This window comes from Microcaecilia unicolor, chromosome 2 (genome assembly GCF_901765095.1).
Source record: "Microcaecilia unicolor chromosome 2, aMicUni1.1, whole genome shotgun sequence".
Taxonomy (NCBI): domain Eukaryota; kingdom Metazoa; phylum Chordata; class Amphibia; order Gymnophiona; family Siphonopidae; genus Microcaecilia; species Microcaecilia unicolor.
Genome location: NC_044032.1, coordinates 256,080,776 through 256,094,909, shown reverse-complemented (window position 1 = coordinate 256,094,909; position 14,134 = coordinate 256,080,776). Strand labels below are relative to the sequence as shown.

Below are 14,134 nucleotides of genomic sequence, written 5' to 3'. Positions count from 1 at the left end.
CTTGTAGGTAGGAGGCGTTAAAAATATCTGTTTCTCAGCCAGGCTGACAAGTAAGGGTAAAGTATAATATGAGAGTGGAGAGCTCGCCTAGGGGCTGCTACTCAAAACTAACGCCAGTGCTGAAAGGGAGTTAGTGCCAGGGGCTTAGCCAGACTGGTGGGAAGGGGGGTCCAGAGCCTGAGATGAGGGGGCACATTTTAGCCCCGCCGCCACCAACTGTTCCCCACCACCGCCAGGTACCTTTGCTGGCGGGGGTCCTCAACCCCGCCAGCCGAAGTTCCCTTCAGCGCCGGTCTCCGAATCCAGTGCGTTCGCTGATCTGGATTCTGTTTCTGCGAGTCCTGACATCCTGCACATTCCGTGCAGGACCTCAGGACTCACAGAAACAGAATCCAGATTAGCAACACGCTGGAGACCAGCGCTGAATAGGACCGGCTGGCGTGGGTTTGGGTCAGCTGCGGGGGTGAAAGCAGGGGGGCCAGGGCTAAATCTGTGGGGGCCCTGGTTAGCGCACACGTTATTGTGCACTGAATGCTCTAATGATTTCAGCATAGGCGCTGAAACCACTAACGCAGACCATATTTAAATGCGGTCATTATACACCCCAAACCAATGCTCAAAAAAAAAAAAAAAAAAAAGTTTCCCTAGCAGAGGTTTGGAGCAGCGTTGGAAAGGTTGGTAAAGAAGAGAGATGTCTAGCGGTACCCCTTCTCTCCTTCCAACTCACTGGTCCCCTCCCAATCAATGGCCTCCCTTCTTCCCCTGTATAAAAAAATATATAGCATAGTGGTCCAGTGGCCCCCTGTCACGTCATCCTGGTGGTCTAGTAGAGGCCCACTTCCCCCATTGCTGGTACCTTAAGTTGGAAGCAGAAGCAATGCCCTCCGGACACCTATCTAGAAAATGGTGGTGCCCTGTCCCAGGCAGTGCATTCTGGGAGGCACTGGGTGGGTCCTAACTACCATGTAAGCAGGGGTGGGCCTCAGACCACTAGGGTGATGAGATGAAGAAGGGCCCTGGGCCTGGCCCGGGGGAGGGTACTGGACTATCATGGCATGTGTTTTTTTTTCTTTTTTTTTTTTTCTTTAAATGTCAACTTTCCTGTCAGTGTCTGAGCAAATCACTGCTCAGGCACTGACTGGAAAGTTAGCGCAGAGCAGCAAATTACTGCCAGGATTTTAACCAAGTCCAAAATATCACAAGAAATAAGAGATCCCAATTTACTGAATTAGAGAATTCTATTTTTTTACAACTATCAGAAGGTAGGTAACTCCAATTATTTCACACTATATGTGTATATTTCCTCACCATTTATCCTCATTGATACTTTTGTTTCTTGTAATTAAAAAAAAAAAAAGTCAATAGCAAGAACATATCTTCATAATGACTTGTCTATTACTGCATCATAATCTTCATCGATAATCAAATAGATACTTTACTTATCTCAAACTTTTTTTCACTTTAAATTTTTATTGAAAATTTTGTTTTTAACCCATAACAAGAAGGAAAACAGATCAAACCCACCCTCGCATCTATCAGCAACACCCCACCCCAGCCCTACCATCCTCAGCTCCCCCTCTCTCCCTCAATAACCCCCCCCCCCCCCCCTCTGGTACACAGGTTCCTCCATACTAACAACAGTACCTAGTGTGATACCTGGAGATCCCAATCCAAGGACCAACCCACCACATTGCTCCTGCCCCCCTTCATTGTACCCTCAAGCATCCACAGTTGCTGTGAATTTGTTGTTACATTTGTACCCCGCGCTTTCCCACTCATGGCAGGCTCAATGTGGCTTACATGGGGCAATGGAGGGTTAAGTGACTTGCCCAGAGTCACAAGGAACTGCCTGTGCCTGAAGTGGGAATCGAACTCAGTTCCCCAGGACCAAAGTCCACCACCCTAACCACTAGGCCACTCCTCCCTGCAGCTCTTGAGTAATCTTGTCAAACAGGCAAATTTCCCAAACAGCCATCTGCCACCCCTGCACAGTAGCACCTCCCCTCTCATGCCAAGCTCTAGCTATACACATCTTGGCAGCCAGAATCAGCAAGTGTGAAATCCTTTCTGGGACACATGTTTAGGTCAGTAAGTCTTTTTTTTTTTATTAATTTCAATTTTAATATCAAGCAAACGCTTGTACAGAAAAGTAGTTAAATACAGAGTTACTTCTGCTAAGAAGAGTAACAAAAAGAAAATCACTTCATTGAGGATCATTATACATTTTTGTTTTTAACATACTCAAGTCCACTATATGTGATTCAAGATTTAGAAAAGTGGAGAAGCAGAAATATAACAAAGGTAATCAAATTAAATCTGTGTAGATACAAGGGAGTATACTTTTTCAAGACTTTTAGTTCTCACTTTCAATTCTCTTGGTTACCAAAAACTCAGTGAGCTGCACAGGTTCAAAGAAAACATATTTTGTTGAATGAAATCTAACTATACATTTACAGGGGTAATGGAAAAAAAAAGGATGCTCCCATCTGTAGCACTCCCGGTCTACTGAAAAGAAACTGACGTCTTCTTTTTTGGGTCTCTTTTGTCACGTCCGGAAAGAGTCTTATTTTTAATCCAAGAAATTCCTTATTCCTACTTTTGAAGAAAAGTCTCATCATCCACGCTTTGTCAAGTGATAAGATGACAGCAGCCATCAATTTAGAGGAAATAACCATTTCTGAATCAGAAGATTCTAGAAGTGCAGACACATCCAAAGGGGAGTCTGAGATCTCTTGAATTTCTGTCGATTTAACAGGTAGATAATATATCTGTGAAAATGGAGGTATTGATTCTTCAGGAATCTGAAGTATCTTTTATATAGCTTATTAACATTTCTTTAGGCGAAATTGTTTTGACTTTAGGAAAATTAATAAAACGAAGGTTGTCTTTAATCATTACTATTTGTGCTTTTTGCATTTTTTTTTCTTTCTGATCTTGACTTTGTACTTTTTCATTCAATTAACATCGTCAGTCATCTTTGCCAAATTATCCGTTAAAGTCTGAGTTCGTATTTCCAGCTGTTGAATCTGTGGGCATAAGACCTTACCAAGATTGGCAATCAAGGCCCACAAAGAATCTAAAGTAACTTCAGATGGTTTTTCTAAAAAAAGAATAAACCTGTATAGCTTGATTATTTTGTAAAGAAGTACTTATCTCGCTGTCCGTAACCAAGGGATCTCCCGCAGATGAAGTTTGTCTCGCAGCATCTTTGGTGTCCAAAACCTTGGAACTCCCCGAGTCAGCTCCCAGCTGTTCCCGTGCCTCATATCTACCCAGTTCCGCCATGGGTGATATCATCAATGGAGTGCTCGCTTTCTGGGGTTGTGGGGGAGGAGTCCTCTGGTCTGGGCTCAGAGAAACTTCCAGCACCGGTGTCGACTCTGGGCCTCCACTCACTCCAGTAGATGCAAGCGTGCCGCTCACAGACCTTCTCTCTTGAGTTCTGTACAAACGAGTCCATGGGTCCAATCATTGGGACGGTAAGCCAACCTGAGGCCACTGCGGAGGTCTATTTGCCCCTTCGCTTAGGCATTGCGAGGCCTAGGATGCGAGAGTAGAGAGCTCTTGCTACCATAGATTCAGTCCGATCCGCCATCTTGAATCACATGGAAATCAGTAACTCTTTCCATGTATGTCCTGTTATGTAAACCCCCTACCATTTTAGTCGCTTTTCTCTGAACTGCTTCGTCTTTTTATATCCTTGAGATAAGGCCTCCAAAATTGAACACAATACTCCAAGTGGGGCCTCACCAACAACTTGTTACAGGGGCATCAACACCTCCTTTCTTCTGTTGATTATACCCCTCCGCAGCCTAGCATCCTTCTGGCTGCGGCCACCACCTTATCGCACTGTTTCATCACCTTGAGATCTTCAGACACCATCACCTCAAGGTCTCTCTCCTGACTTGGCCAAGACTACCAATCTCTTCCCTCCTATCTGGTACATCTCTTTTGTATTCCTGCACCCTAAGTGCATCACTCTACACTTCCTGGCCTTAAATTTTAACTCCAGAACTATGCTCAGAGTACTCCTTATATACAAAAGCCTCAAAGGATACTCATAAATTGACTGCTCACAGAAGTACTATTAATGTGCTCAGTCCTTACCTATTCCAACCATTATATCCCTAAAGGAATTTGTGGCAGTGACATAGATGGAACCATCATAGCACATTAAGTGTTCCGCCTCCTTAAAAAATGTATGTACATACAATATGGCTCAATTTAACTCTTCCAAGGGAAATACTAGCTATTTTATATCCGATGTTATCACAGGCACTATATACATGTAAGCATACACAGATTGTATGTTAATGTACACTCCTTATAAGAATATTTTGATTAGCATATGTATAGCTTATTACATACCCATATCCTACATAAGAATACAGAGATGTAATCATACACAAACATAGGGAGATTTGCAGAGCAATTCTTAATTCACTAATCGACAGAGACACCTGCCCATTGTCAATATGTAGTTCCCTGTATATGGTGATGCAAATATGCTCATATCCTCTAATACAAACATGCACAGTTCTTCACAGCATACATACTGTGATGTTCCTGAAAATAAAACTGAGGCGAAAGAAAAAGCAAGGAAGGTGGAACAAAAAGATATGAAGGTACCCAAAGAGAAAAGACACCCCCAAATCACTAAAACCGAAACACATACTAGGAAATGTAGATGGAAAGCGATGACCACAAATGCTCGCAGTCTAAGCAATAAAGTTCATGACCTTCATGCCCTGATGTTGGAGGCAGACTTGGACATAGTTGCAATCACGGAGACATGGCTCAATGGTTCCCATGAATGGGATACAAACATACCAGGCTATAATCTTTTTAGGAAGGATAGAGGGGCGTAAAGGTGGAGGAGTAGCTCTGTATGTGAGAAATGATATCACAGCGACTGAAATGACAAGGAACTGGGGAAAGGAAGAAGCGATATGGATCACCTGAAAAAGAGAGGATAGAACCTCTGTCCACGTGGGTGTTGTCTACAGACCCCCGACACAATTGGAGGAACTAGATAAAGATCTGATCGCTGATATTCAAAAGTTGGGGAAGAAAAGAGAGATGCTGTTGTTGGGAGATTTCAATCTGCCGGATGTAGATTGGAAGGTTCCGTCTGCGGAATCGGAAAGAAGTAGAGAGATCGTGGATGCTTTTCAAAGTGCTTTGCTCAGACAAATGGTGACGGAACCCATGAGGGAGGGAGCGACACTAGATCTGGTACTCACAAATGGAGATAATGTGTCAAATGTCCGAGTGGGTGCCCACCTAACAGTTTGGTTTGATGTGACGGCTGAAGAGGAGGGTGGCTACTCAAAACTCAAAGTCCTGGATTTCAAGCATGCTGACTTTAGTAAAATGGGGGAATACCTGAGGAAGGAGCTGATGGGATGGGAGGAAATACAAGAAGTGGAAGGACAGTGGTCCAGGCTAAAAGAAGCTATAAATAGGGCCACAAACCTTTATGTAAGGAAAGTAAATAAAAGCAAGAGAAAAAGGAAACCGATATGGTTCTCCAAGCAAGTGGCTGAGAAAATAAAGGCTAAAGAGTTGGCGTTCCAGAAATACAAAAAAACTCAAGAAAAAGAGCACAAGGAGGAATACCGGATGAAACTGAAAGAAGCCAAGAGAGAGATACGTCTGGCGAAAGCGCAAATGGAAGAACAAATGGCTAGAAATGTAAGGAGGGGTAGCAAAATTTTCTTCAGGTATATTAGTGAAAGGAGAATGACTAAAAAGGGAATTGTGAGACTAAAAGATACTGCGAACCGCTATGTGGATAATGATGAAGAAAAAGCAAATTTGCTAAATAGATACTTCTGTTCTGTTTTCACAGAAGAAAATCCTGGAGAAGGACCGCGATGGACTGGGAAAAAAAAAGTACAAATGAGATTGAAGTGGATAGAGCACCGTCCACGGAAGAGAGTGTGTATGAACAACTTGAAAAGCTAAAGGTGGACAAAGCCATGGGACCGGATGGGATCCACCCTAGGATATTGCGGGAGCTCAGAGAGGTTCTGGTGGGTCCTCTTAAAGATTTGTTTAATACATCCTTGCAGACGGGAGAGGTTCCGAGGGATTGGAGAACAGCGGTGGTGATAGGGAAGAAGCTGGAAACTACAGGCCGGTAAGCCTCACTTCAGTAATTGGAAAAGTAATGGAGGCGATGCTGAAGGAAAGGATAGTGAATTTCCTGGAAGCCAATAAGTTGCAAGATCCGAGACAACATGGTTTTACCAAAGGGAAATCATGCCAAACGAATCTCATTGAATTCTTTGATTGGGTGACAGGAGAATTGAATCAGGGACGAGCTATGGACGTAATCTACTTAGATTTCAGCAAAGCTTTTGACACGGTTCCCCACAGGAGGCTCTTAAATAAACTGGATGGGCTGAAGATAGGACCCAAAGTGGTGAACTGGATTAGGAACTGGTTGACGGACAGACGCCAGAGGGTGGTGGTGAATGGAATTTGCTCGGAGGAGAGAAAGGTGAGTAGTGGAGTGCCTCAAGGATAGGTGCTGGGGCCGATTCTGTTCAATATATTTGTGAGTGACATTGCCGAAGAGTTAGAAGGTAAAGTTTGTCTATTTGCGGATGATACTAAGATCTGTAACAGAGTGGACATCCCGGAGGGAGTGGCAAACATGAAAAAGGAGCTATGGAAGCTAGAAGAATGGTCTAAGGTTTGGCAATTAAAATTCAATGCGAAGAAATGCAAAGTGATGCACTTAGGGAGTAGAAATCCACGGGAGACGTATGTGTTAGGCGGGGAGAGTCTGATAGGTACGGATGGGGAGAGGGATCTTGGGGTGATAGTATCTGAGGATTTGAAGGCGACGAAACAGTGTGACAAGGCGGTGGCCATAGCTAGAAGGTTGTTAGGCTGTATAGAGAGAGGTGTGACCAGCAGAAGAAAGGGGGTGTTGATGCCCCTGTATAAATCGTTGGTGAGGCCCCACCTGGAGTATTGTGTTCAGTTCTGGAGGCCGTATCTTGTTAAGGATGTAAAAAGAATTGAAGCGGTGCAAAGAAAAGCTACGAGAATGGTATGGGATTTGCGTTACAAGACGTATGAGGAGAGACTTGCGGACCTGAACATGTATACTCTGGAGGAAAGGAGAAACGGGTGGTATGATACAGACATTCAAATATTTGAAAAGTATTAATCTGCAAACTAACCTTTTCCAGAGATGCAAAGGCAGTAGAACGAGAGGACATGAAATGAGATTGAAGGGGGGCAGACTCAAGAAAAATGTCAGGAAGTATTTTTTCACGGAGAGAGTAGTGGATGCTTGGAATGCCCTCCCGCGGGAGGTGGTGGAAACGAAAACGGTAACGGAATTCAAACATGCGTGGGATAAACATAAAGGAATCCTGCTCAGAAGGAATGGATCCTAAAGAGCTTAGACGAGATTGGGTGGCAAAGCCGGTGGTGGGAGACGGAGATGGTGCTGGGCAGACTTATACGGTCTGTGCCAGAGCCAGTGGTGGGAGGCGGGACTGGTGGTTTGGAGGCGGGGATAGTGCTGGGCAGACTTATATGGTCTGTGCCAGAACCGGTGGTTGGGAGGCGGGGTTAGTGCTGGGCAGACTTATACAGTCTGTGCCCTGAAAAGGACAGGTACAAATCAAGGTAAGGTATACACTAAAAGTAGCGCATGTGAGTTTATCTTGTTGGGCAGACTGGATGGACCGTGCAGGTCTTTTTCTGCCGTCATCTACTATATGTTACATGAAGTAGTTAGGAAAATACATAAAAGTTCTTCTTCCCTTGAGGATAGGTTGTACTTGAATTCAAACTTATCGTATATTCCTTTCTCCCAACACCATGTTCACAGCTTCAAAGCTTCATTTCCCTTTTACTCTGGCTGAATTTCGCATCCGCACGGATGATGGGGGGTGGAACCCTGACTTGGACCCATGTGAGATTTGTGGCTGCGACAGCGTTTTCAATTATACTTTTGGTTTGGCTGATTCCCTTTCTGATGACGCGGGTATAATCTGTCTTCGGTGGCACTTTCAATTGGGAGCTGTAGACAGCGTTTCCCGCACATCTTCACTATTATCGGTTCCTGCAGGGTTGTTTTTTTATAGACCAAAATGGTGTCACCACTGTGGAAAACTGATGTCTTTTGCAAATCCATCTCCACAATGCTCCCAGGGGATGCAAGATCACATAGAGGCTCATTTTCAAAGCACTTATCCTCCCAAAGTTCCATAGAAACCTATGGAACTTAGCCTCCCAAAGTGCTTTGAAAATATGCCTCATAATCTTTCAGTAGTTTGGTGGAACTCCTGCTGCAGTGTACAGAAGACAACTGAAGTGGCTTTAGTAGATAGCCTAGCCTCAAGCTGTGTGACTGAAAAGTCATGGGTGCCTCTTTACTATTCATTAATATTATGGCTATACATAGATTACAATTGTTAATCGTATTATTAATAGCATGATCCAAATGGGCACTATGCCCCTCACCTATCTCCTCCTTTCTCTTCCCTTCCTCTCCACTCCACTCCATAGGCACCATCTCCTCCCCTCCTTCCATGGGCACCATTTCATCCCCTCCCTTACTCTCCCCTCTGCCATGGGCACCACCTCATCCCCTCTATGGGCACCATCTCCTTCCTTCCATTACTGATCACCATTGTATCCCTTCTCTTTCCTCCCCTCCTATCTTCCTTCTTTGATCCTTCAATCCTCTGTTTCCATCATCTTTCTCTGCCCCCTCTGCATCTCTTTCCTCTTTCTCCCGCCCCACACCCATGGTTCGCATCTTTCTCTGTCTTTTTTTTTTTTTTTTTTTCTGCTTCCTCTTTCTCCATGGCCCCACCTCCGCCATGGTCCCTCTGTCTTCTTTTTTTCTGCTTCCTCTTTCTCCCGTGCCCTCTTTCTTTCTGTCCGGCACCTCTTCTTACCTCTCCTGGTACAGTATTCTAGCAGCCTCCCTCTCCTCTGCGGCTCCTTCTCCATGCTCCTCATGGCTGCACCGAAAACAGTGCTGCTTCTCACCCGGCCCAAGGTATCTCTCTCTCTAACGGGAAGTTCTGAGGCGGAACTTCCTGTTACAGAGAGATGCTTTGGGCAGGGTGAGAAGCAGCACTGTTTTCACTGCAGTGGTAAGGAGCAGAGAGGGGAGGGCCGCTGGAGTGAAGTGCCAGGAGAGGTAAAAAGAGGTGGTGGAGGGATAATGACGTTAACGAGTTCAAAATTTTAATGTGAATTGTACATTTAATGTGTTAATCGCATTATTAACACGTTAAATGTACAGCCCTAATTTATGTCTCATAACATACACTAGTCCAAATATCTGAAATTTAACAATCCCAAACCTCCCTGGTCTTTTGGTGTTGGGATATACGATAGATAATCCGGCACATTTCCCTTGCCATAAATATTTTTGGACCACCCTCTGTATTACTACTTTTTAAATATTTAAACATCTGTATAATATCCCTATCCCTTCTTTCCTCTAGGGTATACATTCAAGTTTTCCAGTATCTTTAAATACGTCTTGTGGCACAAACCCCATACTATTTTTGTCATTTTTCTCTGAACAGCTTCAAATCTTTTAGGGCCAGATTCTATAAATCTAAAGTTGCATGTGCAAATCTTGCTTGCGCTTTTCCCCCTAGTTTTAAAACTTGAACTTTGCACCACAGCGTTAACAGCCTCTAGCAGGCACAGCAGGGCCTAGTTTAGTCTTAGGGGAAACAAAAGAGAGATGCAAGCATTATTAACTAGTTTCCATAGTGTGCAACCCTTTTCCCATAGTTTTAAACTGAAACTTTCTCTAGAGGTAGAAACTTAACAGCCAAAAAAACATTAAAAAGGACAGTAGCAAGGCTCAAAATTTGTTCTAAAAGACAGTTATTTTCTGCTCTTTGGCTGCTGGAGCGGTGGCACTGCTACGGACCTGAATAAGGTGTTAATTAAGGTGTAAGGAAGTAAAATATTTGCAAAGGTTTATTAAGGGCAATCTGATTACTTAGGCCCAGATGCACAAAGGTCCCTGTCAAGAATCTGTGTATTTCCAAATTGTTAAAAATTACAGATTTGGAAATTGAGATTCCCAAAGCAAATTGCATGCAAATGAGCTGCTTGCTGCTTTTGCGAACGGGGCTTATTTGCATGTGATAGGGGGGGAAGCCAGTTGGTCAGCTGAGCATGTTCAGAGCAGCCAATCGCTAAGCTTGGCTGCTCTGTGCATGCTTCAGACGTCTGTCATACATGCAGACAAGCTGCGTGAATGAAAGAAGGTTGTAGCTGTTTTTTTTTTTTGTTTGTTTTCTGCTGGATCTTACCTATGCCGCCTGCAACAAAAGGAATGGACTGGCTACAACACACCAGAGAGAGGGGAGGAGAGAAGAGGGTGGGCTACATTGTCTGACCTCGTCCCTGCTATAGAGCAGTGACAAGAGGAACGGCCCCACCTCTTTCCTGGTTCTCCTCTTACCTCTCACTTCATTCTTTCAGTGTTCACTCTGGTGGATCCTCTTCAACTTCCATCCAGCTTTCTGTTGGTGTGCCTCAGGGTTCTGTCCTTGGACCCCTCCTTTGCTCCATCTATACCTCTTCCCTTGGTACCCTGATTTCAACCCATGGCTTCCAATACCATCTTTACGCTGATGACTCTCAGATCTACATCTCCACCCCTGAAATCTCAACCTCGATCCAGGACAAAATCTCAGCCTGCTTGTCCGACATTGCTGCTTGGATGTCTCAACGCCATCTAAAGCTCAACATGACCAAAACTGAACTCATTTTTCCCCCTTTCTCTATCTCTGTTAATGGCTCTCACATCCTCCCTGTCTCCTCGGCTCGTAACCTTGGAATCATCTTTGATTCCTCTCTCTCCTTCTCTGCGCATATTCAACAGATCGCCAAAACCTGTCATTTCTTTATCTACAATATTAGCAAAATTCACCTCTTCCTTTCTGAATACGCTGCCAGAACCCTTATCCACACCCTTGTCACCTCTCGCTTGGACTATTGCAATTTACTTCTCACTGGTCTTCCGTTCAGCCATCTCTCTCCTCTCCAGTCTGTCCAAAATTCTGCAGCACGACTTATTTTCCGTCAAAATCATTATGCCCACTCCTCAAGTCACTTCACTGGCTCCCTGTCCGCTTCTGCATACAGTTCAAACTTCTCATACTGACCTTTAAATGCATCAATTCTGCTGCCCCCCACATTACCTCTCCACTCTCATCTCTCCCTACATTCCTCCCCATGAACGCCGCTCGCTGGAAAATCTCTCTTGTCGTCCCCCTTCTCCTCCACTGCTAACTCCAGGCTTCGCTCCTTTTCTCTCACGGCACCTTATGCCTGGAATAGACTTCCTGGACCTATACGTCTAGCTCCATCTCTACCTGTTTTCAAATCTATGCTGAAAACCCACCTTTTCACTGCTGCTTTTTAGCTCCTAGCCCACTACTCAATTGCCCTCCCCTTGTCCCTTCCTTCCTTCTCACCCATTACTTCCCTCACCCGTAACTGTCTTGGCTGTCTGTATTATTTAGATTGTTAGCTCTTTTGAGCAGGGACTGTCTCTTTGTATCAGGTGTTCAGCGCTGCGTGCGTCTGGTAGCACTATACAAATGCTAATAATAATAATATCAGGCCTTCCACTTCCTCCTCACCTTCTTCGCAATCTCAGCAGCAGCAATACAGCCGGTTCACACGTCCAACCCCTTGAAGGTTTTGCTGGCCAGTTCTTTCAGGGCACACAGTGGCGAGGTTGGGGAGAGGGAGTTTCAGCCGTGGTCTAGAGATGAGCTGTCCCGCAGACGGTTTTTGTATATGGCTTTCGTACATGCAAAGAGGCTGCATGTATGAAAGCCGATGTAGCTTTTTTTTTTTTTTTGTGCTTGGGGCTGCTGAGACTGCTCGCATATAGCCTAGGAGGTTACAGAAAGGGCACTCGGCTGTAGGGCAAAGACTTTTCTGCTCTTGTTCCCTCTCCCTCTCTTCCTCCTCTCCTTGCTTTTCTCTTGAGGAGGTGTGCTGTAGGCATGGATCGCTGGACTGTTACAATAATGTGTTGCAGCCAGTGGTGTGCTGGAGCCGGCTCGCACAAGCCGGTTGTTAAATGTATTGGCATCTTGCGCGCCGGTTGTTGGCCCCTGCGAGCCGGCTCGCCTCTGCTCCCCCGGTCGTCCATCATCCGTCTGCAGCTCTGTGAGTCCCCGATAGCCGTTTCCTTCTTACGCCGCACCCCTACCTTTAAAAATTTTATTTTCCCTCGAGGCGCGCTGGCGTTGAAGGCTTGAAGCGAAGGCAGCAGGCTCAGCTTGGTTCCAGGCCTTCCCTTCGCATCATGGCTCCGCCCTCGCCTGACGTATTTCCTGTTTGTGCAAGGGCAGAGCCATGATGCGAAGGGAAGGCCTGGATCCGAGCTGAGCCTGCTGCCTTCGCTTCAAGCCTTCAACACTGGCGCGCCTCGAGGGAAAATAAAATTTTTAAAGGTAGGGGTGCGGCGTAAGAAGGAAACGGCTATCGGGGACTCGCAGAGCTGCAGAGGGCATACAGATAATGGACAACTGGAAGAAGGCAGATGGAGGGGAGGAGTGCAGGGGGAGACGAGGGTGGATGGATCATGGAGGGCAGGGGGAGAGCAGGGTTGCTGGACATGGGTGGGTGGATGGAGGGCAGGGTTGCTGGACATGGGTGGGTGGATGGAGGGCAGGGGAGAGGAGGGTTGCTGGACATGGGTGGGTGGATGGCGGGCAGGGGAGAGCAGGGTTGCTGGACGTGGGTGGATGGAGGGCAGGGGAGAGGAGAGCTGCTGGACGTTGGTGGATGGAGGGAAGGGGAGAGCAGGGCTGCTGGACATGGGTGGGTGGATGGAGGGGAGAGGAGGGTTGCTGGACATGGGTGGGTGGATGGAGGGCAGGGGAGAGCAGGGCTGCTGGACATGGGTGGAGGAGAGGGAAGGGAGAGAGAAGAAATGCTGGACATGGATGGAGGGGGAGGGAAGAGTGAGGAAGGAGATGGGAAAAGGAAGAGAGGAGAATAACTGCACATGGATGGAGAAAATAGGCACAAGCTGAGGACCAGAAATGAAGAAGAAAGGAGGAAATAAATAAATGGAAAGGAAGCCCTGGAAACGGAGTTAAGAGGACAGATAGCAGCAGAATCGGATACTGGGCCAGCATGATCAGAAAAACAGTCACCAGACAACAAAGGTAGAAAAAAAACTCATTTTATTTTCATGATAGACAGTGTTTGGAATATGTTCACTTTGAGAATCAGGTGCTCAACATTAACAGTTTATATTTACTTATTTATGGCATTTTATCCCACATTAAACATGAATTAGATTGGAACCTGGGATCATTTAATAGTTTTTCCCTGGTGAGAGTAATGCATTGCCCCCCCCCCCCCCCGGTTATAGCCAGCTCTGCAATTTTGGGGGGGGCACCGAGGTGGATGGGGGGGCGCCGAGGTGGACCGGGGAGAGAGCCTGTTAAAAATTTACCAGCATACCACTGGTTGCAGCCTTTGCTGACATTCTACAAGGGAGTTATATAGCACTTTGCTGTCACGTCTTCTGCACAAGAAGAACATATGGCTGTGGAGTACTAGCAAGAACTATCAGGACTGACTCCGTACCGCCCGTTAAATTTTCACCATTTAAAGGTAGGGGCTACTTCTGTGCATCGGTTGGAAAATGGCTGTGCATCACTTTGCATGCTCATTATAATAGCTTTACATCCAACTTTCATTAGCTGTTACCGTGACAGAAAAAGAGCTCAGAGAACCCTTTTGTGCATGTCTAGTTGTACTCCTTGCTCGCTAAACCGGCTAGAACTGGTGTAAAAACCACGTTGCTGGCTCGTTAGATTTTATTTATTTACTAGTAAATCAGGCCCGTTTCTGACACAAATGAAATGGGTGCTAGCAAGGTTTTTGTCAGAGTGTGCATGTTTGAGAGAGTGTGTGTGAGAGTGTCTGTGTGTGAGAGAGAGAGAGAGTGAATGTGCGAATGTGTGTGTGTGACAGAGAGAGTGTGAGACTGCTGGGTGTGAGTGTGTCTGCTCTGTCCCCTGCAACCCCTCCAGCCACCCAGCAATTCTCCTCTTTCCCCTGCTCCACCTCCAGCAACCCAGCGATTATCCTT

General features: G+C 45.8%; 1 protein-coding gene across 2 annotated transcripts in view; it reads right to left on the bottom strand.

Moving 5' to 3' along the window:
* The window catches only part of LOC115463457, a 76,869-nt gene that overhangs the window by 2,936 nt on the left and 59,799 nt on the right, over positions 1-14,134 (bottom strand). The gene's annotated exons all lie outside the window — the stretch shown is intronic.